The sequence below is a fragment of the Heterocephalus glaber genome, unplaced genomic scaffold, assembly GCF_053883595.1.
Source record: "Heterocephalus glaber isolate CG9 unplaced genomic scaffold, H.glaber_assembly_v1.0 deba00001547, whole genome shotgun sequence".
NCBI lineage: Eukaryota > Metazoa > Chordata > Mammalia > Rodentia > Bathyergidae > Heterocephalus > Heterocephalus glaber.
In genome coordinates, this window is record NW_028258340.1 from 122,360 (window position 1) to 147,283 (window position 24,924).

The window sequence follows — 24,924 nt, forward strand, 5'->3', positions numbered from 1 at the left end:
GTGTAAAAAAAAAACAGGAATCCCATCCACCAGACCACCGTGGGCAAACTGTGGCCTCTGAGTCAAATCCCACCTGCCCATTTTTATATGGTTTGTAAGCTAAGAACACATTGCATTGTCAAATGAGTGCAAAAAAATCTCAAAAGAACATCGTGACACATGACAATTCGGTGAGAGTCAAATTTCAGTGTCCATCAATAAGATTCATACTCATTTAAAAAAAATAATTACACATCTTCACTAAGTTTATTACTTTTTAATTACATTTATTGGAACATTTTAGATATAATGATCACACTCATCATAGGGAATTTGCACCTGTACATGATATATCTTGCTGCTTCTTTTTCTTCCCATTCACTTTCCCTCCCTTCAACCCCTCTTCCCCTCATTTACAAAGCTTTGTTTCCATTTTTTCCCCTTCTATTCTCTTTTTTCTTCTTTTCTCTTCCTCCCCCTCCCCACCTGTTCCTCTTCCCATTGGAACATTTTCTTCCTATTTCCCAATATGCATCATACATTTTGGTCCTTATTTACCCTTTCGGTTTATCACACCAACTCGTTTGTTTATAAATCATCCAAGACCACTTTTCCACTACAATGGCTTGGCAGAGTAGCTGTGACAGAGACCACCTGGGCCCGAGAGCCTGAAATCTTAACTAGTTGGCCTTTGTACAGTCTGCCTAACCCTGTGTGGGCCTCACGGACCTAGTGTGGCTTCAGACCAGCGGTGCTCAGCCGGAGACATTCTGGAAGCCAAGCTGGGAGGGGTGCTACTGTGTCCAGTGGGCTGTGGCCAGGGACGCTGCTGATAAGCGTCCTGCAATGACCAGGTCAGCACCCAAGACAAAGAATGACCCAGCCCAGATGTCAACACAGCCAAGACTGAGGCACGGAGGCCCTGTCCTGAGTAAGGTAAACACTCCATCCTGCCCTTGACACCACCTCTGTGGCCCATGTCCACAGCCCACCCCGTGAGCACTCGGGTCTGCACGGAGCAATGTCTCTCCCCTAGGTTCTGCACATGCTCTCACATCTGTGACCCAGCGGCCCGCCGTCCCGGTCCTCCCTGCTGCCCGGCTCTGCGGTCTTTGCGAGCTCATCTAACTCCACATGGCCCCACCCTTCCTATCACACCCAAGTCAAGCTGCCTCTGCTTACTGAGGGTCAGCCAGATCTCCATCTGCAATGGACTGAATGTTCGTGCCCCGCTTACTGCAACTCAATTACTGAAGCCCTAACCCCTAATGTGATGGTGTTTGGAGGTGGAGCTTTTGGGGAGATTGGGCCATGAGGGTGGAGACCTCATAAATGGGACCAGTGTCCTTGGAAGAAGAGATAGGTGAGGAGCAATCCACTTTCCGGTCCCCCTTCTGTCCCTCTTAGACACAAGCTCTCTTTCTCTCAATAAATGTTTCCTACTCTTAACCTCCGTTGTTCCTAGAATTCATTCTTTGACTTTAGAGAACGTGAGTTCGCGTTTCAGAAATCTAGTAGGCTTGGGAGTTACATCTATTCCCCCTCTATCATTCTGGAGGTCTTCCACCGAGATTATTGGACAGAGAACGTAAGTTTGGCTCATGCTTATCCAACGGTGGCATCTATCTGTCCTACCATGGAAACTCAGAGGCCTGAGTGGCTTACTTGACTGATGGAATGTGGCAGAAGTGACATTCTGCAGTGTCCAGGGCTAGATCATAAGCAGCTTCGCAACTGCATCTCGCAGGAGATTTTTCAAGGAGTGCTCCCTTTCAGAATCCACCTGTCCTGCCTTGGTGGGGAGCCACACAGAGAGGCTACCTGTGGCTACTGGAGCTGGTTTTCCAGAAAATATGGCTAGTATCAGTTGCTAACCATGCGACTGATTCATTTCAGACATCCACCCCAGCTGACCTTCAAATGTCTCCAGCTCCTGCTTCTACCTGAGTGAAACTGTATGACGATTCCAAGCATGGGCTTCCAGCTGAATCCTGGCAACCTATGGAGTCATAATAGGTAGTAAGTGTTTGTTATTTTATTTATTTATTTATTTATTTATTTTAGTGTTTGTTATTTTAAGCACTAGGCTTTGGGATGCAGCAATAGACCACTAAAACATCCCTCCTTGCTATGGATCCTTAGAACAAGAGCCATCCTGGTTTATCTTATCTGCAAATTGTTCGACCCAAACATTATTCTCTAAGCAAATGCAAATTATAGTTGCTTCAAATCATCCTTCTTGGTCATCATCTGAGGAGACCACAAGTTCACAGCTCATTTACAGCACTGTCCACCATAAATATTTGAAAATAATGAGATGTCTTTCAAGCACTTCCAGATTTAAGCACTCCCCTCTCCTGGGGAATTCTAAATTGCTTTTTTTTTTTTAAATCAAAGTAACCCCAGCTGCTATGGAGTTCCAAGAGTTTTGTAAACACTATATGGGTGAAAACTGAAAAATGTTCCATTTAAAAATTGCAAATAGTATTATACACCTTAAGGAAAGTACAGATTTTCCTCTGATGCAGATGAACCCTTGGTTTAGAGCAAGGAAAATCACTTCACTTTCAGTTATACAAAAATACTGCAAAGACTCCTTTCTAAAAACCCAAGTTTGAGACTGCCAGTGCAAACAGCTGCATGTTCTGTACAACAATACAGTTTGTCTTAGCAATAAGCAGGTATTGCATTGTAGATAATTCATATTCAATGCAGTGTTTCTCAAACTTGAAAGTACTTCTAAAAATTATCAAAAATTCTATGTATGGGCCGGGGATTTAGCTCAGTGGTTTTGCCGCCTGCTGCACAAGCGCAAGGACCCAAGTTCGATCCCCGGTACCCCCCCCCCCCAAAAAAAATCCTATGTAGTGTTTTAAAGTATCATCACATTACTATAAAATTATTTGAAAATAACAAACATAAAAGAAATATGTGGCTACTGTGTTCCAAGCTTTGTTGCAGGCATTGGTAGCAAGCAGTCTCCATCTCTGAATGCAGGGACTCTATAATCTGTGGACTTATGATTATAAGTGGGCCAAACCACTAATTTTATATACATGGTATTATTCAAGATAGAAAAACCTGTATTTTGAGAAATGTACTCATGCTGCACTACTGATCTGATATCTCTGAAAGGCGAGAGGACGTGGAAGAGATTAGAAGTTCATGTTTTTGATCGCTCTGGAAAAGGGCTAAACCAGGAGGCAGAAGGAGGATTCAGAAAGTAGGTCTTATGGGGAAAGTAAAGATATATCTGCAGGCTCCTGTCAGTCAGATCTGGAAAAGGAGGCAAAAAGCTGCCCACAGTGCCCATTCTGCACTGGGAACCACAGATGCAAGCATGTTAAGAACACATAAAAATGTTTGAAAATGGAAGAAAAATTATTGGCTCCAAAATATGAAAACTGCTACATTAATACCAATAGATGTTTAATTCAATGCCCTCAAAATGTAACATTATGTCAACAGCATTAATTGTCAAAATTAGTAGTCATTAAAATGTCATTACATTTGAATATAAAAAAAGAAGAGATAGGTGAGCACGTGCTGCCCTCTCTGCTCTCTGCCATGAAGGACACAGCACACTGCCTGCGGCAACCCAAGAAGCAGCCCTCACCAGGAACCAAAGCGCTCACTCAGCAAGTGCGTAACTATGAGAAATAAATGTTTGCTGTTTAAGCCACCAAGTCAGTGGTAACTTGTTGCAGCAGCAAACCTGAGAAAGACACCATCATTTGCTGGGCTCGGGCCAGGAGGGTCTCAGCAGTGAGCCCATTCCCAGGGCTGCCCCCACATCATCACTGAATCGCTCCTGATTATTATTATTATTGCACTACTGGGGATTGAGCCCAGGGCCTTTCACACTGAGCTACATCTCTAGCATCTCTAGCCCTTTTTTATTTTTTATTTTGAGACAGGGTCTCATTAAGTCACCACGTTGCCCAGCCTGGGCTCAAACTTGCAATGCTCCTGCCTCAGCCTCCCAGAGTGCCTGGATCACCGGTGTATACCACCATGCTCCGCACACCCTCACCCTTTGTCCCACCCCAGGGGATCTTCTATGCTTGCACAGAGCTGAGTTGCCGGTGGGGTATTTGGAGATCTTCCTACTTCTGTCATTACCCTCCTTTCAGAAAACCAAGGCTGAAAACCAAGCTTCAGTGGATGGGGATAGCTCACTACAAGGGTGAGGCTATCACCACGGGCTATCATGAGGGCTGGCTTTGGGGCACCAGCGACGTACTATGAGTCCTGCTTCAGACGTTAAGACACATGGAGACTTGGACTCCTTATCCCTAGGCCTACGACTCAGTTTTCACTTTGTAAGAAGGGAAGAGAAGGGTGACCACACTCCCTGTGTGTGGTACCTGCGAAGATGATGACTGTAACATGGTGATGAGTAAGTTGAGAGCTAGGCTGTGAGCATCCTGTGGAGCCCGGGGCTTCCTAGGCGGAGATCAGGGCACTCTGGTTAGGAGTAGAATGCGGTGGGTCTGCAATAACAGAAATAATAAGAGATCACACTTGCAGAGCTTTCATTGTGTCCCAAGCACTGGGCTAGGGGTTTCTGCCAAAACACTCATCTAATCCTCACCAGGACCCTGTGAGGTAAATATTTACATTATCCCCATTTTATAGGTCAAATACATCGGTTGCCTGAGAGGCCTCTCAGCTTTCAGAGCCTAACCTCAAACGCCCGCTATACAGGGAGGCTGTCTCTCCCCACGGAGACCAGGTGGCTGTGCCCGTCCAGCATCAAGCATGCTCTGGTGAAGTCTTTAGCTGCGTCCTCAGACGCGAAGCCCTAGAACTGCACGTTCCCGCTACTGCCAAAGAGACCATCACTGGGTGATGTGGAAAACACCAGTGGGGATGTCTCATTCCTTTCTCATTCACAGCTCTCTGTGGTGAGTTATATACAATTCCCACCCTATGGAAAGTGTCACCCCTTGTGGGAGTAAAGGAAATCACCTGATGTGAAGTCACTGCTGTGGGATTCCTGCCATGGATGTATGAACTGAACCTAATCATGAGAACACATCAGACGGCCCCAAACTCGGGGCTGGCCTAAAGGCCTGTAATCTCCAAGAGCACTGGGGTCACAAAACTAAGGGAACTATGGGAAATAATTATTGTTTAAGTCACTCAGTCTACCATATCTTGTTATGGTGCCTGAGCAGACCAGATGGTGGTTATGTGGGAGAACATGCTTTGTCCTTTGGAAATGCATGCTCAAATGTTTAGGGGCAAGGAGGGCACAAGTTTGCAACCAATTCTCACAGGGTTCAGAAAAGAAAACACAGGTTGAGCATCCCCAGTGTAAAATAATCCCAACTCTGAAACTTTTTGAGCACCAACATAACACTGAAAAAATTTCAGGATTTGAGGTATAGTTCAGTGGTAGAGAGCATGTGCTATTAGCATGTGTTAGACCCTGGGTTTGATCCCCAGCACCACACAAAAAAAGTTGCAGACTTTGGAATATTTTGATTTTAGATTTTCAGATTAGGAATGCTCAACCAATGGAGTCTACACAAACATTTCAAAATCTAAACAAACACCCAAATCTGAAACGTGAAATCTCAAATATTTTGCATAAAGGATCCCCAGTCTGTAATATGTGAGATCTACAAATATATACAAATATAAAATTTATTTATCTATTTTTGAGACAGAGTCTCGCTATGCAGTTCAGGCTGGCCTTGAACTCATTGTGTAGCCCAGGCTGGTCTCAAACTCATGGAGACCCTCTTGCCTCAGCCTTCCGAGTGCTGGGACTATAAGTGTGTGCCACCACACCATGTATATATTTTTATAAATATACATGTGCAGAGAAAAGAGGGAAGGAGAATCATAAAACAAATGTGGCAAAACATTAATTGTTAAATCAGATTGAAGGGTATATGTGACCTCTGTATTGTTCGTGAAAGTTGCCTCTAAGTCTGAAATTATTTTTAAGAAAAAAAGATTTAAACAATTCTCTCATCTTGTTTATTCCTTCAGGCCACGGGATCGATGTTAGGAATTAGAGAAGTATTTTCCACCAATAATACTTTGGGCCCATTTCTATCTATGGTTAGGCCTGCAGTGTCAAAGGCTGTCTCCTTACACAAGCGCAACACTAGTCCCTTGTTTCTACCGCACTCTGTGGTTCCCACCTCCCTCCACTCTCTACAGTCTTGGAGTTCGTCAGCATCCTGACAGGGTTGCCTGGGTCAGCTTCAGCCCCCAGACTGTGAGGAGGGCCACTGCATCGCAGTGAGGCACCTGAAGCGACTTCCCTCTTCCCTGCAGGACTGAGCTCTCTTTTTCCTTTGGGTGACAAAAAGCATGAGTCCCGAGTAACACTCGCCCTGAACATGACAATGACTCAGGACACTTCCTACCACCCCTTCCCTGCATTCCACCCAAACACAAAGTCCAAAGCCTTCCCAGCCCCTACCTGTCATACTCTATGTCTACTCTGTTGAGAGGCAGAGCTCAAATTCTCCAACACCCTGGAAGCCTGGCAGAGCTGGCTGGGGACATGGGGGACTTGTCTCAGTGAGGTTGGCTGTGTGCCCCTGGCCCGTGTGTCACCAGCCAGGCCCTCCCTGCTTCTGAGGGCAGAGCAGCACCCTTTTCTGCTCCCTGAGGCCATTCTCCAAGGGCTCATTCAGCCCTGTGGCTGTCTCCCATCACCCCAAACCCTCTTACAAGACTGACCCCCAGCCAGGCCCACAGTGGACCTGCCGGGGCCCTTCTTGTCACCCCACCATCATTTCTGTCCATCTGTGGTGACATTCACACCCCCAGATTGTGGCTGAGATTCGCACTCTCTGGGCCCTTCCCTGCACGCTGCCTCCCCTTCTCAACGGCTGTACAGCCTTAGGACCCCAACCCAAGTAGTGCCGTGGCAGGCATACCTTTCCTTGGGGATGCCACTGTGTATTCGTTCTTAGAGTCAGTCACCAATCTGCCAAGAGCTGGCTCCTGTTTTGGAGACGGGGGGGGGGGGGGCTGAGCTGTCATGGCACTGAGGGTTTACACTGAGAGAGGGCCCAGCTCCCTGAGACTGCTAAGGAGTCAGTTCCAGCCATTCCCTGCCCTGTGGGTCCTCCACTCTTGCCCTCGTAGTCTGAAACCTGGATGGGCCATGGTGTAGGTTCATCATGCAGAGGATGAGGGTGACACTGGGTGACAGCAGCACTGCCCCACTGTTATCAAGTAGTTCTCTTAGAAATGGCTCACCAATTAAACTTATTCCAGGTCCTTCTTGCCTCAAAGACAGAACTGGATGAGACAGGCCAAAAACGGTGCCAAGAGTTTATTTGAAAAGTGAGGGGTAAAACTGTAAGGGAAAAACTGGCTCTGCAGAGCAAACTTGGACTGAACAAGAGAGAAAAAGAGAAAAAATAAAAGTCTAAAAGTCCACCCTAGAAGACCTAGAGGGGGCTGCTGTGAAGAGCCACAATATTGGGCTCCTTGTGGTGTCTGTGTCCTTATATGTCATCCACATCTCCTGGGAGACTGTGAGAAGTTCCACATACGGGGTCCTGGGAATTATCTGGTGCTGTCCTGGGATCTTGTAACTGACAGGTCCCACTTATTTCTCCAGCCAGCTTTCCCACTCCCCACCTCCTATATCATCCTCCTTCCACAACCAGCAGCCACTAGCCCTGGAAGGAGGGGGAACCTCCGTCTTGTTTGGGCCAAAGAACACTGAGGTCTTCTTGCTCTGGCTCATCGTGAGTAGCCTAGGCCACATGGCCTGCCTGACAAGTGCACTTTCTCCATGGTGTCTGGCTTGCTGAGTCTGCCTGTTTAAGGGGGTGTCCTCCCTTTCAGACTTGAAAGCACCTCTAGAGCTGACTCCATTTTATACTTGTTGGCATCTCCACACTTAGCATAACATAGCTGGGATCCAGAGACTTGGGTTTCAGAATGTACAGAAGAAGAAGGGAATATCCTATCAGGGCCTCAAGATTTTCTAGTCACTTCTTATATCTGTGGCCACTTTCCATCCCTCAAGTGGAATGGCTACACTTACACTCGACCTTCAATGACTCCCCAGGGTGTTCCAAGGCCTGATCCCTGCCCGTGAAGGGGCCCTGCGTGTGGTTTCCTGCCTTACCTCTCGAGTCACCCTAGATGGACCTCCCCTCTCCAAACAACCCACAATTGCCCATGCCCTGCTCCTTGCCCACATCTAAGACCTCTTCAAGAAAGTCCTCTTCTCTGGGGTCAGCCTCCTGGATCCTTCCCCCTCTTTAAGAACCAGCTCAAAAATCACATGGCCTGAGCTGCCATGACACCATGTTGGTCTCGGTCATGCGCCGGCCATATCCCACTTCGTACCGTCGGATTTCTTCCTTTGGCCCAAGGCCCCATGTGGTCTGAGGGCCAAGATGACACTATGACCCCGTTTCTCAGAGCACTGTTCACTGGTTTGCCGGCTGTTCTCAAGTGACTTGGATTGAGAACAGCCAATGGGGCTGGGGCTGTAGCTTAGTGGCAGAGGGCTTGTCCAGCACGTGCGATGTGCGAGGCCCTGCGCTCCACCTCAGAGCGCAGCAAAAAGAAACAAAAAGAACAGCCAATTGTCTACTAGGTGCACACACAGCAGCACAGAAGTACAGTACCTGTTTCCTGCCATCCAGTGCTCACTGCTCCTCTGTCAGGCTGGCAGCAGGACCACAAATCTTCCCAAAGGGCGACAGAGCTGGAAAGAACGAAGGTCACCTGCAGTGCTAACCACACTGGCACACCAGGCAGGGGCCACTGCTTGCTGAGAAGGCCAGGCGCCCTCCAGTGCAGGCTTCAGGGCCTCTTCCTTGACCATGTGGCCTCACACAGGAATGACCCTTCCCCAGATGATAACCTGGGTGGACGGACTGGCCTGTGTGAAGAGTGAGGGAGGCCTCTTCAGTTCAAGCTGCTATAACACAATTCCACAGACTGGCTCATTTAAAAATAGGAGAAAAAGCTGGGCGTGGTGGCGCACACCTGTAATCCCAGCACTCGGGAGGCTGAGGCAGGAGGATCACCCCGAGTTCAAGGCCAGCCTGAACTACATAGTGAGACCCTGTGTCCAAAACCCAAAATAAATAAATAAATAAAAATAAATAAAAATAGGACAAATCTATTACTCACAGCTCTGAAGGATGGGAAGTCCAAGATCAAGGTGCCAGCAGATCTGGCGTCTGGTAAGGGCTTGATCTCTGCTTCAAAGATGGCACCTGGTTGAAACGTCCTCCAGAAGGGATATAAGTTGTGTTCTTATGTGGCAGAAGCGAGAGAAGGGCAAAAGAAACAAATGCTATGCCCTCTCGTGGATGGAGGGACAGAAACAGCAAAAAGGATAAACAAACTTTTTCCCCTTTAAGGCTTTTTATAAAGGCATTAATCACTTCCCCAGATTTCACCTTCTAAAACCATCATTTTGGGGGCTAAGCTTCCAGTGTAAGAATTGTGTGGGAGGCTGAGTCGGGAGAATTGACCCGAGCATGGACAACTCAGTGACTTAGCAAGACCCTCTCTCAAAAAAAATTTTAAAAGGGCTGAGGATGTAGCTCAGTGAGAAGTCCCTGGGTTCAATTCCCAGTACAAACAAACAAACAAACAACCAACCAAACAAAACCCAAAAGAACCAAACAACCAAACTAATAAAACAAGTTCTGGATCAAGGATGGTGGCATACCTGAAAGCCCATCTACTCAACAAGGTGGGAGAGGAGGATCGCAAGTTCGAGGCGTGACAACCTGCCTCAAAATAAAAATAAAAGAATTTTGGAGGGACACACATTCAAACCATAGCAGCAGGGATATGGCCGCACTCTCTTCATACCAGTATGCCAGGGGCACATGAGAGAAAGCAGGTGACAACAGGCTCCGAACCATGAAGGGAAGTGTGGAACTCCCTGGTCTGGAGAGAGGTAAAGATGCAGGAGACAAAACAAGCACTAAAGGAAGAGTTGCTGCTTATAGAATCTGAACAGTTCTCATGTGTAGTTCAAGAATCTGGCTTTGCTTCTCTTCCATACTTCCTTCTGTGAGTGAAGTGGTTACCAATGAGGCTCTGCCCAGATCCCCTTTTATGGGTCAGTGCCCTGCCCACACCTGTGCTTAGCGTGGCCTGCTCAAGGCTCCCTGCTGTCTTTGCGCTTAAGGGCCATGATTGGCCAACTGTGTTTCCTCTTGAGTTGGGCCTTGGTCAACTGTCATTTTTCCTAAGGACTGCCCTTGGCCAACTGTCCTTCCACTTGAAGACTGCCATTGCCCAACTGTTCTTCCGTTTGAAGGACGACTGGCCTTCCTCCTGAGGCTGCCCATGGCCAGCTATACTTCCTCCTGAGGGACGTCTTTCAAAACTGTTCTTCCTCCTGAGGTCTGTCCTTGGCTGACTGGCCGTCCTCCTGAGGACAGCCATTGGCCAACTATGCTTCATCCAGAGGACTGACATGGGCCAACTGTCCTTCCTCCTGGGGACTGCCACTGGCCAACTGTCTTTCCTCCACAGGCCTTTCCTTAGCCAACAGTTCTTCCTGTGGGGGATTGTCCTTGGCCAACTGTCCTTCCTCCTGGGGGCTGCCCAGGCCAACTGTCCCTCCTGCTGAGGGACAGTTGGCCAAATGTCCTTACTACAGAGGACTGTCCTCAGTCAACTGTCCTTCCCCTGAGAACTGCTCTCAGTCAACTGTTCTTCCTCCTGAAGACTGCCCGTTAGCAACTGTCCTTCTTCCTGAAGGAAGCCCCTGGCAAACTTTCCTTCCCCTTAGGACTGCACTCGGCCAACTGCCTTTCCTTCTCAAGACTGCACTGGGCCAACTGTCCTTCATCCTGAGGACTGCCATCGGCCAAATGTCCTTCCTCATGAGGGTGGCCCTGAGTCAACTGTCCTTCCTCTTGGGGGCTGCTCTCGTCCAACTATACTTCATCACGGGAACTGCCCTTGGCCAACTGCCCTCCCTCCTGAGGGCTACTCATGGCCAACTGTCCTTCCCCTAAGGACTGCCTTGGGGGGCCAGGGATTTAGCTCAGTCGCATGGTGCTTGCCTCACAAGCTCAAGGTCCTGAGTTCGATCCCCCCCACCACCAGAAAAAAACCCCAAAAAACTAAGGACTGCCTTGGGCCAACTGTCCTTCCTCCCAGGGGCTGTCCTCAGCCAACTGCCTTTCTCCTCAGGGATTCCCTTGGCCAAGTGCTCTTCCTCTTAAGGATGCCCCATTACCAACTGTCCTTCATCTTGAAGGCTGCCCTTGGCAAACACTTCTTCCTTGGAGGGCTGCCCTCAGACAAATGCCCTTCCTCCTGAGGACTGACCTTGGCTAAGTGAACTTCCTTCTGAAAACTGCCCGAGGCTAATAGTCCTTCTTCCTTGGGCTGCCACTTGGCCAACAGTCCTTCCTCCTAAGGGCTTCCCTTGGACAACAGTCATGCCTCATGATGGCTGCCTTTGGTCAACTGATCTTGCTCCTGAGGACTGTCTGTTACCAAATGTCTTTCTTCCTGAAGGCTCCACTTGGCAAACTAATCTTTGCCTGAGGGCTCACCTCAGCCAACTCCCTTCCTCCCTAGGCCAACTGTCCTTCCTCCTGAGGGCTGACCTTGGCCAACGGGACCCTCCTGAGGATTGCCCTAGGCTAATGTTCCTATATCTTGAGGGCAGCCTTTGGCCAACTGTTCACTCTCTTGCACCCTGCCCTTAGCCAACTGCTCTTCTGCCTGAGGACTGGTCTGGGTGAACAGTCTTTCCCTAGAGGACTGCCCTAGGCCAACTGTCCTTCATCCTGAGGGCTATGCTCAGCCAACTGTCATTTCTTTGGAGGGCTGCCTTTGGCCAACTGTCCTTCCCTGAGAATTGTCCTTGGCCAACTATCCTTCCTCTTGAGGAACTGTCCTCCTTAGCCAACTGTCCATACTTGTGAGGAGTGCCCTTGGCCAAGTGGGCTGACCTTGGCTAACTGTCCTCCCTCCTGAGGGCTGCCCTTGGTCAGCAGCCTTTCCTCCTCAGGAATGCCCCTTGGTTAACACTCCTTCATTCTGAGGCCAGCCCTTGGCCAACTGTCCTTCCTCCTGTAGGATGCATTTGGCTAACTGACCCTGCTCCTGAGGGTAGCACTTGGCCTTCTGGAGACCGCCCTGGGTCAAGTGTCCCTCCTCCTGAACGCTGCACCCAGTAAACTCTCCTTTCCCAAAATGCTGCCCTCTACCAACTGCCTTTCCACCTGAGGGCTGTGCTTGGCCCACTCTCCCTCCTCTTGGAGGCTGTCCTCAGCCAACTACCTTTCCTTCTCAGAACTGCCCTTGGCCAAGTCTTTCCTCCTGAGGACTCCCTTCAGCCAACTATTCTTCATTCTGTGGGCAGCCCTTCACCAACTGTCCTTCTTCCTTGGTGGCTGCCCTAGACCAACTGTCCTGCCTGGGGACAGCCCTTGGCCAACTGTCCTTCTTCCAGAAGACTGCCCTCAGACAAATGTCCTTCCTCCTGAGGACTGCCCTTGGCAAATTGTTCTTCCCCTGACGGCTGTCATTAGCTAACTACATTTCTTCCTGAGGTCCGTGGGTCGCCCACTGTCCTTCCTCTTGATGGCTTCCATCAGCCAACTGTCCTTTCTCCTGAAGACAGCTCAGGACAACAGTCTTTCTCCCTGAAGGCTGCCCTTGGCGAATATAGTCCTTTGTCCTGAGGGTGGCCCTTGGCCAACTGCCCTTCCTCCTGAGGGCAGTCCTTGGCCAAATCTCCTTACTCTTGAGGACTGTTCTTTCTCTTGAAGCCTCCCCTTGACCAAATCTCCTTTCCCTGAGTGCTACCTTCAGCCAAGTGCCTTTCCTTATGACTGCTTTTCTCCTTTCCGTGAAGGCAGCCCGTGGCTAACCATCCTTTCTTCTTAGAAGAAAGCCCTTGGCCAACAGTCTTTGCTCCTTCCTGAGGATTATCCTAGGATAGCTGTCCTTTTTCTTGAGGGCTGCCCTTGGCCAACTGCCCTCCCTCCTGAAAGCTGCCCACGGCCAACTGTCGTTCCCCTAAGCACTGCCTCTGGCCAACTGTCCTTGCTTTTGGGGGCTGCCCTTGATCAACTGGTCTTCCTCCAGAGGACTGCCCTCGGCCAACTCTCCTTTGCCCCGAGGTTAGGCCTCATCCAGCTGGCCTTCCTCCTGTGGGCTGCCCTTGGCCAACTGTAGCTCCTCCTGGGAGCTGCCCTTGGCCAACTATTCTTTCTCTGGGGTATGCCCTCGGCCAACTGCCTTTCCTACTCAGGAATACCCTTGGGCAAATGCCCTTCATCCTGAGGATGACCTATTACCCACTGTCCTTCCTGTTGAAAGCTGTCCTTGGCAAACTCTCCATCCTCTGAGGGCTCTGAGGCCCTGGGACAATTGTGCTTCTCCCTCAGGGCTGCTCCCGACCAACTTCCCTTCCTGAGGGCTGCCATTGGCCAACTACATTTTCTCCGGAGGTCTGCGGGTGGCTCACTATCCTTCCTCGTCAGGACTGCCCTCAGCCAACTATCCTTCTGTTATGTCCAGTGGGTCTCGGGTATAGGGGTCCCCAGATTCACCCTCACTGGGCTTGTCTCTCTCTCCAATGTAAAACAAGGGCAGAGGAGTCCGAGAAGACCAGTGCAAAGTGAAAGTAATTTACGGCAGGTATTGCAAGAAGCAGTACAAAGCCACTCCGGGGGAAGACTGGGGGCATTCAGAGCAGAGTCACAGCCGAATCTGGGGTGGTGGTCCTATTTTATGGGGTAGGGGTTCCAACTCCACCCCCCTGAGGGTCGACACTTGATTGGATATTGGCCTTGTGGCTAGGGGTTTGGTCTCATGGACTAATAGGGGAATTTGGGTAGGTGGCAACCTGCCCTAGGAAGGATGGTGTTGCTGCACAGAGGCAGGGGTCAAAACCACAACCTGTCAGCTCAGTGTAACTACACAGAAGCAGTGGGAGGGGTAGGGGAAGGGGAAGAAATAAATATGAGAAAAGGCAAAAAACGGAAACATAGGTTTTGTAAATAGGGAGGGGTGGATGGGGTGGAAGGGAGGGCAGGGGAATGGGGAAAAATAAGAATCAAGATACATCATGTAAAGGTACAAATTCCCAACGATGAATGTCATCATATTGTATACCAAAAATGTACCAAGAAACTTAATCAATAATAATAAAAAAAAAAGCACCGCGGGGATTTAGCTCCTCAGTGGTTCCACTGCCTGCCTTGCAAGCGCAAGGTCCCGAGTTCGATACTCGGTACCAAAAAAGAAAAGCACAGGCTGCCAGCTTGGCTACTTACTGAGATGCAGAGGTGATTTCTTTTCTCCTTCTTAAAGGGTCCAAGTTCCCCAATTTAATCCTAGATAAGAGTCCCAACTGTCCCTATGCTTCTTCCTCCGGGCTGCCCTTGGCCAACTGTCCTTCCTAGAGGGCTGCCCCAAGTCAACAGTCCCTCCCACTGTCCTTCATCCCGAGGGCTGCCTCCTACCCCAGATAGCTGCCCTCAGCCAACTGCCTTTCCTCCAGAGGGCCGCCCTTGGCCAAATGCCCTTCCTCCTGGGCATTACTGTTGGCCAACTGTCTTTCCTCCTGAGGACAACCCTAGGCCAAGTGTCCTTTCTGCTGAGGGCTGCCCTCAGCCAACTGTCCTTCCTCATGAAGCCTGACCTTGGCCAACTGACCTTCTTCCTGAAGACTGTCCTCCGCTAATGGTCCTTCACCCTGAGGGCAGCCCTTGGCCAGTTGTCCTTCGTCCTGGGGACTGCCCTTGGCTAACCGTCCTTCTTCCTGATGACTGCCCTGGGCCACTGCCCTTACCCCCAGGACTGTCCGTTACCAACTGTCATTCCTCCTCAGGGCTGCCCTTGGCAAACTCTCATTCCCCAAAATGATGCCCTCAGCCAACTGCATTTCCTCCTGAGGGCTGTGGCTGGCCCACTTTCCTTCCTGTGACGACTGCCCTCGGCCAACTTTTCTTCCTCTTGTGTGCTACACTTGGTCAACTGTCCTTCCTTCTGATGGCTGCCCTCAGCCAACTTCCCTTCCTCCTGAGAGCTGCACTCGGCCAAACGTCCTTCCTTCTGAGGGCAGCCCTTGGCCCACTGTCTGTCCCCTGAGGACTGCTCTTGGCCAACTGCCTTTCCTCCTGGTGGCTGCCACTGGGCAACTGTCCTTCGCCTTAAGGCTGCTTTTGACCAACTGCCCTTCCTTCTGAGGGCTACTGTTGACCAACTGTCATTTTTCTTGGTGGTTGCCCTTGGCTAACTGCCTTTTCTGCTCAGCACTGCCCTTGGCTAACAGCCTTTCATCCTGCGGACTGCCCTTGATCAACTCTCCATTCTGAGGGCAGCCCTTGGCCAATTGCCCTTCCTCCTGGTGGCTACCCTTGGCCAACTGTTCTTCCTCCTGTTGGCTGGCCTCAGCCAATCGTCCTTCTTCTAGTGGGCTGCCCTCGGACAAATGTTCTTCCTCCTGAAGGTTGTCCTTGGACAACTGTCCTTCCACTGAAGACTATCCTTGGTCAGCTGTCCATCTGGAGGGCTGCCCTTGGCCAACTGGCCTTCCTCCAGAGGACGGCCCTCGGCCAACTCTCCTTCATTTTGAGGTTGGCCCTCATTCAAATGTCCTTCTCTTGAAGGCTGTCCTTTGCAAACTTTCCTTTCCCTGAGGGCTGCCGTTGGACAACTACCCTTCTTCCTGAGGGCTGTCTTTGGCAAGGGCTGTCTTCAACCAACTGCCCTGCTTCCTGAGGGTGGCCATTAGCCAACTGCATTTATTCCTGAGGACTGTGGGTGGCCTACTATCCTTCCTAGTCAGGACTGCCCTCATCCAACTATTTCTTCCTCATGAGGGCTGCTCTCGGCCAACTGTCCTTCCTCCTGAGGGCTCCCCTCAGCCAACTGTCCTTCCTCCTGAGGGCTGCCTCTGACCAACTGTCCTTCCTCCTGAGGGCTGCCCTTAGCCAACTGCCTTTCTTTGCTAGGCCTGCCCTCAGGCAACTGCCCTTCCTCTAGGGTTGCCCCAGGCCAACTGTCCTTCTTGAAGGCTGCCTTTGGCCAAGTGCCCTTCCTCCTGGGGACTGCCTGTGACTGTCTATCTTCTTGAAGGCTACCCTTGGCCAACTCGCCTTCTCCTGAGGGCTGCCCTTGGTCAACTGCCCTTCCTCCTAACAGCTGCTCTTGGCCAAATGCCCTTCCTCCTGGGGACTACCCTTAGCCAACTGTCCTTCCTCCTGATGACTGCCCTAGGCCAACCTTCTTTCCTCTTGAGGGCTGTCCTCAGCCAACCGTCCTCATTCCTGACGAGTACCTGGGACAACTGTCCTCTTCCTGAGGCCTGGCCTCGGCCTCTGGCTTCCATCTGAGGGCTGCCCTGGCCAACTGTCCTTTCCCTGAGGGCTCCCCTCGGCCAACTACCTTTCCACCCAAGGACTTTCCATGGCCATCTGTCCTTTCTCCTGAGCACTACTATCGGCCAACTGTCCTTCCTCCTGAGGGCTGTTCTCAGCCCACATCCTTCCTCCTGAGGACTGCACTTGGCCAACTCTCCTTTTTCCTGAGGACAGCTTTTGGCCAACAGAAATTTTCTGGCCAAGAAGGCCTTCACTCAACCCTCATTCCCACAGGCAAGGGCATCGATGGCGTTACAGACTAATAGTGGACACTCCAGGCCCACTCCCTGGCCTTACGCTGCATCCATTCTATGACATCCTTCATGCTCAGGGTGTCACATGGATTAGGCCAAGGCCACATCTGCCCCGAACTTGCTAGGTTCCCTCTCCTGCGACCACACTGCCCTGACTCTTCCACCTCTTCTCCCAACAGTTCATGCTTGCTAAATCACCCTGCTTCTTGGCAACTAGCCTAAAATAGTATGCAAGCACAAATCTGCTGTGCTTTTCATCTCTTCAGGGGTCTGTGTGTACAGGTATGTGTGCATATGTATATGATAAAACAGAGGATATATTTACAGATGTCAGAAAGCCTGACATCACCTCTCTGCCACCTGCTCTAGCTACACTGTCCTTGGATAACCAAACTTCTACCTCAGGGCCTTTGCACTTGCTGTTCCCTCTGCCCAGGATCTTGTCCCTCAGGTATCTGCCTGGCTCATGTCCTCTCCTCCTGTAAGGGCCTGCTAATGTGTCTGCTTCCCGTCAGGCCTTTCTCCACCATTTATGATGCTCCCATGCCCACTTATCTCCATAGCAATCACCAACTCTTCACGTCCTATGTATTTATTTAAATTGCTTATGTGGTCTCTTCCTGCCCTGTGCAAGCCGCAGTAGCACATAAAGTCCGTGTGAAGAGGGGTTTTTGTCTGCTAAATCTGTATCCTTAGCCGTAGACTAGTATTTGGTACACAAGAAGTTACTTAAGAAATACTGTTTGTAGCTGGGTGTGGTGTCACATGCTTGTAATCCCAGCATTCAAGAGGCAGAGGCAAGAGCATCGCTTTGAGTTCAAGGACAACCTGGGCTACACAGTGAGTTCAAGGCTGCTCTGAACTACATAGTGAGACTGTCTCAACAAAACAGAAATATGGACCAGGAATTTAGCTCAGTGTTCCTACCACCTGCCTCGCAAGCACAAGGTCCCGAGTTCGATCCCTGGTACCAAAAAAAAAAAAGCCTAAACAAACAAAAAACCCCAAAACCAGAACCACTGTTAGAATAAATGAGGATGAGAGAATCTAGTTAACTTTGAAATTGGTCCCTTTCCAATACCATACCAACAACTGGATACTGTCGTGTCTCATGGCAAATAGAGCTCAAAAGGTTGGACACCCCCATGCCAGCTGGCACCCTAATAAAACTCTGGCTGACAAAGCAGAGTGGACTCTGTGAGGGGATACTGAGTCTGGTACGATAAGCTTTTCTTTCTTTGTCTTTCTTCCTTCCTTTCTCCCTCCTTCCCTATTTCTCTTTCTCCATCCCCCCTTTCTTTCCTGTACCAGAGATTGAACCCAGGGCCTTCACACTGAGCTGCAAAAGGAAAGGGGACCAAGAGATGGAGGGAGGGGGGAGGTAAAGAAGGGAAAGAGGATAAAAAAGAATTAAGATGTGTTATATACATGTACCAACTCCCCATGACAAATGTAATTATCGTGTACTCCAAACATGTACTAGTGAAAAATAACAAATGAAAAACATTATTTTAATTTTGAGACAAGAGTTCACTAAGTTGCCCGGGCTAGGCCTGAATTTGGAATCTTCCTGCTTCAGCCTGCCAGAGTGCTGAGATTACAGGCATGTGCCACCACTCCAGGTTGCAATAAGCACTTTTATGAGTGTGTTTGTGTGTGTGTTTGTGTGTGTGCGTGCATGTGTGTGTATGCATAAGAACTGAGAAAGCTATGGGCACTGTGCGCTGACTGCCCCCAGGGCAAAAAGGAGAAGCGAGATGGCGGCACTGCTGCCCATCTCTCTGAGCACCTCAGTGTGAGGCAGCCTGCTCTGTATCTGCATCTCCTCTGCAGATGACACTGAATCAAACTCTCCAGCTCAAAGAACTCAGGGGAAGGTAAAGCATGGCTTCAATGAAGCTTGAGATCACCATCTAAGCAGCCTGTTCCTGCCCATTGTTGCCCACAGCACCACTGCACAGGCCTCAAAGCTCAACCTCCAAGTGCACCTTCCCCTTCCCTGCCCAGCACCTGATCAGCAGCCCTGGGGCCTCACCCTCACTGCCTCCGGGGCCCTGCGACCTCAGCCTCCAGGAGCCCACAGTGCTTTCTCGTGGTGGCCTCGGGCAGAGGGCACCAGGCCTCCAGGGGAAGCTTGCTCCCTTCCTTGATGGACCAGAAACCTTTTCTGGCCCCACAGGCCTGCTGCAGGGAACGCCATCCAAACTCAGCCTGGAAACCAGGAGCCCCACTCTCCCCCGGGCCCCTATAATCCCCCAGAGCACCTCACGTGCAGTAGTGGCTCAGTGGGCTTTTGCGACGTGGGTCTGGTCTAACACTCACCTACAAAGGAACCAGAAGGGAGGGAAGCAACATTTGCTGAGCAGCTACTGCTTTCCAGGCCACGAACGAGGCATCTACGAGGTGAATTTCCTTTCAACATCCACTTCAGCAATCTTGTGTCTGCAGATGGAAAGGTGAACACAAAGAGAGAACTGTAAAGATGAAAGCTCTTATAACACAAGGCCAGCAACTAACATTTCTAAGTATCTACAGGATCACAGCAAGAGTCATACAAAACAAACGCCAGTACGCTGTGACATTTTCAAAGTGCATTACTAAGTTTTACAAACAACAACAAAACAGCGAACTGGCTCTCCACAGTCATCCACAATCTCTAATTCCATGATACAATAGCATCCACCAGACAGGTCCAGCGTGAGGTACACACTGTAATACTCTTTTTATGCTGCTGTTGTTCTGAGACAGGGTCTCGCTACGTAGCTCAGACTGGGCTTGAACCCACGGCAATCCTCCCGCCTTATTCTCTCGAGTGCTGGCTGGGACTGCAGGTGAGTGCCACCTCTCCTGGCTATGTTTTACAATACTCTATGCCACAACACCATCCACCCATTCTATCAACCAGAATATTCCACTGACCAGAAAATCCCACTCCCTATGATGCGGGGCACAACCTATACACTGTGTACTGTCACCACACCGTGCCACTGCACAAGACACGATAACTTCAAGAGAAATTCACCAAGGAAAGACACTCGCCAGAATCGTGGAAAGAATTAAGTTCATGAACTGAGGTTCCACTGTAAAGGAAACAATCAACAGAGTGGAGACAACCTACAAAGTAGGAGGAAATACTTGCCATCGATTTCATCTGATAGAGAGTTAGTATCTAGAAAAAGAAGGAACTCAAAAAACTTAACAAAACCCAGGTAATCCAATCTAAAAATGGGCAAATGATCTCAACAGACACGTCTTAAAGGTAGAAATACAAATGGCCAGGAAACATAAGAACATGCCAATATCATTAGCCATCAGGGAAATGCAAATTGAAACCACAATGAGATATCATTCACCATAGTTACAATCGTTAGTACAAAACAAAAACTGAAAAATAAGGAACGCTAGTGAGGTCGAGGAGAAAGAAAATGTTATATACTGTTGGGAGGAAAGTAAATTAGTACAGCCACTGTGAAGACCATTATGGAAGTTCCTCAAAAACCTAAAATCAGATCTATCACATGACCCAGCAATTCCTCTTCTGGGTATATTTCTAAAGGAAATGAAATAATCATATTAAAGAGATAGCTGCACACCCACGTTTATTTTAGCACTATTCACAATAGGCAAGATATAGAACCAGCCTTGATGTTCTTCAACAGATGAAAGGATAAAGAAAATGTGGTGTATATACAAGAGAGTATTACACAGCCAGAAAGAATAAAATCCCATCATTTGCAGGAAAATAGATGAAACTGGAGGACGTTAAGTGAAATAAGCCAGACACAGAAAGACAAGAACTGCATGTTCTCTTTTATATGTGGGGGGAAACAGCCAACCCCAAAGTAGAGTAGGGATTGCTAGAGACTGGGAAGGGTATATGGGGTGGTGGTGCAGATATGGGGAGGTCGGATTTGAGCAGTGCCTGATGTATACATGTATAGAAATACATTGAACTCCATTAAAATGTACAATTAATATGTGTTAATAAAAACGAATAAAAGAATTTTAAAGGCAGAGAAAGACCAAAGGCACCTGGTAGAGAGGTCTGACGTTTGGACAACAGAGCCACAGAAAGGCAACAGTCTGCTGCCAAGTACTGGCGAGGATGTGGAATGACTGGAACTTTCCTGTCCTGCTAGTGTGGGCATCGAATGGTTTAGCCACTTTGGAAACCAGTATCTTAGTCTGGGCAGGTTGCTAAAACAAAACACCATAGTCTCATACACAATAGAATTTTATTGCTCAGAGTCCTGAAGACTGAGAAATCCCACTATCAAGGTGCCAGCAGATCCTGTGTCTGGTGAGGGGCTGCTTTCTGACTCACAATGCATTCTAGCTGTGTCCTCACACGGTGAAGCCTCTCTGAGGCTTCTTTCATAAGGGCACTAGTTCCATTCATGAGGGCTTTGCCTTCCTGACTTAAGCACCTCCCAAAGACCTGACCTCCTAACACCATCTGTATTAGTCAGTTTTTCTGTGGCTGGGACACAATGTCTGACTCCCACAACTTAAAGGGGGAAAGTTTTAATTTGGCACATAGTTCATGGGATTCAGTCCATGGTAAGCTTACTCCGAGGTAGAAATATCATGGCAGGAGCACGTAATAGAGCAAAGCCGTTCAGTTCATGGCAGCCAGGAAGCAGAGGAGGGAACAAAGCCAGAGAGGAACTGGTGAGGGGTGACATATAGTACCAAGGCCATGCCTCCGTGACCCACCCAGACACACTGAAGGGCATGCTTTACTAACTTGATAGGTGTTTCTTAATCCAATGAAGTTGACAGATCAGGATTAACGGTTACACCATCAGCTTGGTGTTGCGATGAATTTTGGAGGGACATAAACATTTCAAACAGTTGGCAGTTTTTTCAAAAGTTAGCAGTACTACTACCGTATGATCCAGCCGTTGCGCGCGCACGCACACACACACACACACACACACACATATATCAGAAATGTGTACCTACGTGCACTAAAATCATGTATTAGAATATTCACAGCAGCTATATGGACAATATCCAAGAAAGGAAAGGAAAGAAAAGAAGGGAAGGGAAAATGCCTCTTTATATGTCCAAACCCATATAGGTACAGACCATGGGGAGCCTAAAGGGCATTTCTGAGTCAGTGAACTGTTTAATTTCTTGGTCTCAGTGGTGGTTACAGGCTCTATTCATTTTCTCAAACTCCACCGAGCTATACTCTTAAAATGTGTATAGTGTCCTGAATAAATGTGTTATATTTCAATAAGAAATTTATGGAACAATGTGTGGGATACACTTTAAAGCAATATAGTGTGAGATTTATAATCTTAAATAAACCGAGAAAGAATGCTGAAAACATTAGCTAAGCATCCTCCTCCAGAAATTATATAAAGAACAACTAAATGATTTCAAATAATATAAAAGAGGTGAGAGTAAATGAGATTCTTTCTAAATAGAAAAATTAATTTGACAAATGAAACCCACCCACCACTAAGGGAGAAAATTCATTCTAAAGGCAGAGTTTATTGATCTCATAACTCAGCTTAATATTAAAACAAACAGACTCAGCAATGAGAACAGGAACATAATTAACATGTGCAGCGGGATGCTTAAAGTATGAGAACAAAATGTGAATCTTCTAGATAAGGTGGTAGATTGGCCACAAGCATTTAACTAATTTTTTTCTAAGACAAAATAACTACAAACATTTGTTGGTACAGGGAATGGAGCCCAGGGCTCATGCTAAGCAAGCATGCTACCACTGAGTACCCCAGCCCATATATTTTCCATTTAATGCATAAAATCACCATGTGAACAAAGGGATGGGAAGAGTAGATGTCAGAGAGATGAAAGACGACAAAAGAGCTCTGTGTGGTGACACATGCTTGTAATCCCAGCACTCTGGGAGGCTGAAGCAAGAGGATCTAAAGCTCAAGCCCAGCCTGGGCAACTTAGCAACTTAGAGAGACCCTGTCTCAAAATGTAAAAATAAAGAGGACAAAGCTGGAGAGTTTTCAGGTCTGCTCACACAGTCCCGGGGGACAGGTTAGGCAGTTATCATTATCACTATTGCTTTGGAGATGTGAGCTCAAAAGATTAAATTAGGAAATGATATAACTAGTGCCAGTCCTAAAGGGTACAGAACATGGCCTAAGGATCTGAGAGTTGTTCTTGTTGGGCATACAGAGTAGGCAGAGAGATCAAAAGACAGGCGGAGAGAGGAGTCTCGGGCTTGTCAGGAGTGTCAGGAGATGTCTGGATTTTAGAAGGCAGGGTCCAATGGAATAGTTATCAATTTTGTTTTCAACATTTTAGCTAAAGTTATCAGATAATAATTGGTATAAATATTGTGGGTTCTCAATTCTGGATTTTTTTTGTGGTAGTAGTTGAGGCTAAATCCGTGTGTGCTCTACCACCGAGCTACATCCCCAGCCCTTTTTATTTTGTGAGATACATTCTCACTAAGTTGCCCAGGAGGGCCTTGAACTTGCCATCCTCCTGCCTCAGCCTCACAATTTTCTGGATTTACAGGCATGGGCCACCGCACCCAGCCCAATTCTGGACTCGGGGGCCTCAGTGTGGATCTGGGGTGCTGGAGGATGATCTCATGATGGCAATACAAATCTGGGTCAAGGGCTGGCTTGGAGGACGTTATTAATAGTGTTTTGGAGGTCTTGGGTAAAGGACTAGGAAAATGAATAATACAAATTTTGGGGGAAATCCAGTGCTGCCTCTGTGCGCTCAGATGACTGAGGAGGAGCAATCAGTATTCATATTGTTACAGAGGGTTTAGGTTCAAGACAGAAGAGGCTAATTGATAGAATGTTGAGGGTGAGTGCTTAGTGCTCCCATTTTCTGGGTCCAAGAGAGGTGAACTAAAAAAGGGAATAAACCATATAACTGAATGTTGAGGTGCAGGCATCATTGCTCTGCAGTGGGTGTAAGACCAGGAAGGGGCCTATGTACTGTGACCTTACCACAGCATGGCAGTACCACCGCAAGTGCAGACTTTGTAACTGGTCTTCTTCTCACGCAGTGTCCAGTCACAGCAGGAACTGCCACAGTACCAAGCAAGATGGGTCCATGGCCAGGGGTGCACTCGTGCCATCCTAGGTGTACCAGGAAGGCAGAGGACTCACAAGAAAGCAGCTGCGAATGTAAGATAAGCAGAAGTCAGCAACAAAACCCAGCACCTGGAAGAGTTTCACACACCACCCGCCTGGCACTGATAGAACAAGAACAGTGCCCACCTGCTCTCTTGTTAGTACCAAAGAATGTACAGCACTTACCGAAGAAAGTATTGCACTTACCCCAGAGCTCGTACCCAGGCGACTGAATGTTATTATTTCTGTCACTAGAAGCCTACCTCCATCCCCTGGCTGGCTGGTCTCACCCTAGAAAACCATCAGTAGGCGCGCAGCCTATTTCAGAACGCTCTGCAACGTGCTCAGGTAGGGACTGTGCTCTCTGCCATATCACAAATGAGCAAACTGAGGCACGGAAGAAGCAAAGGACAAGGTACCCACAACCATAAAAGTCACGATGTATCTGGGTCTCTGGCACCACAAGTTGAGCTCAAGGCTTGCCAAAATCGGTACCAAGTCCCCACAACGCCTAGCGATAGTTCCCAGAGACACGACCCCAAGGAAGCACCAGTTCAAACCAGGCTCTGTGGGCCCCAAACACCTCAGGACGCCTCCTCTAGCGTTACCAACCACGTGGAACGCCCTGCACGCTCCGCCCATTACGTAAAAGACGACCCATCACTTACCTTAGGGCCCAAACGTAGAACGAACGCAGCGAAAGCCCCGCCCACACGTAGAACGCTCCACCACCCTGCTCTCAGTGTAGACCGCCAGGACGCCCGCTCACTACGTGGAACGCTCCGCCTGCCACGCCCACACGCAGAACACCGCCCTCTAAATTAGGCGACGAGAAAGCCCTGCCCGTCACGTAGGCCGCCGGATGTACCTGGCCTCCATAGGGCGCCTTCTGCACGATTTACAGAAGTAAATGAGATTGTGGAGTACTGTAGACTAGAGTGCGTGTGGGCACAGTAGAAAAAGAATCGGACCAATTGGGGCTGCGAGGGCTGTTTGCAGAGTGTAAGGGTAGCGTGCCTTGAATAGTGAGAGCATGGAGAGGCAGGACTCACAAATGGAATCTAAGGCGGAGTGAAGCGTGCAGTGTGTTCAACGTGGGCACAGGATGCAGCCCCACTGCTGTAAGAAGCAAGGGCAGCTCAGCAGTTGGGAATTTCCAGTAATAGAGGGAAGAGGAAACTGGGTCTGGGGATGTCATTGATAAGAGAGCAGTAGTCACTGAAAGGAGGAGGAGGAGGAGGAGGTTGAGGT

The 24,924-nt window shown here is 48.8% G+C and overlaps 1 long non-coding RNA gene across 5 annotated transcripts; it reads right to left on the reverse strand.

The window, feature by feature from the left end:
- Positions 1-241: 241 nt before the first annotated feature.
- Positions 242-24,471, reverse strand: LOC101698869 (uncharacterized). Of its 5 annotated transcripts, XR_015442451.1 has the most exons (8): positions 23,881-24,308; positions 23,548-23,719; positions 18,914-19,033; positions 9,659-9,719; positions 9,112-9,236; positions 8,601-8,680; positions 4,347-4,472; positions 242-1,978 (listed from the first exon to the last, which is right to left on the reverse strand). It is a non-coding gene; the product is annotated as an uncharacterized LOC101698869 (long non-coding RNA). The 5 variants fall into 5 exon arrangements; XR_015442450.1 differs by lacking the exons at positions 9,659-9,719; positions 23,881-24,308 and adding an exon at positions 24,342-24,471 and having other exon boundaries at positions 8,601-8,857; XR_002391550.2 differs by lacking the exons at positions 9,659-9,719; positions 23,881-24,308 and adding an exon at positions 24,342-24,468.
- Between the last annotated feature and the right edge of the window lie 453 nt (positions 24,472-24,924).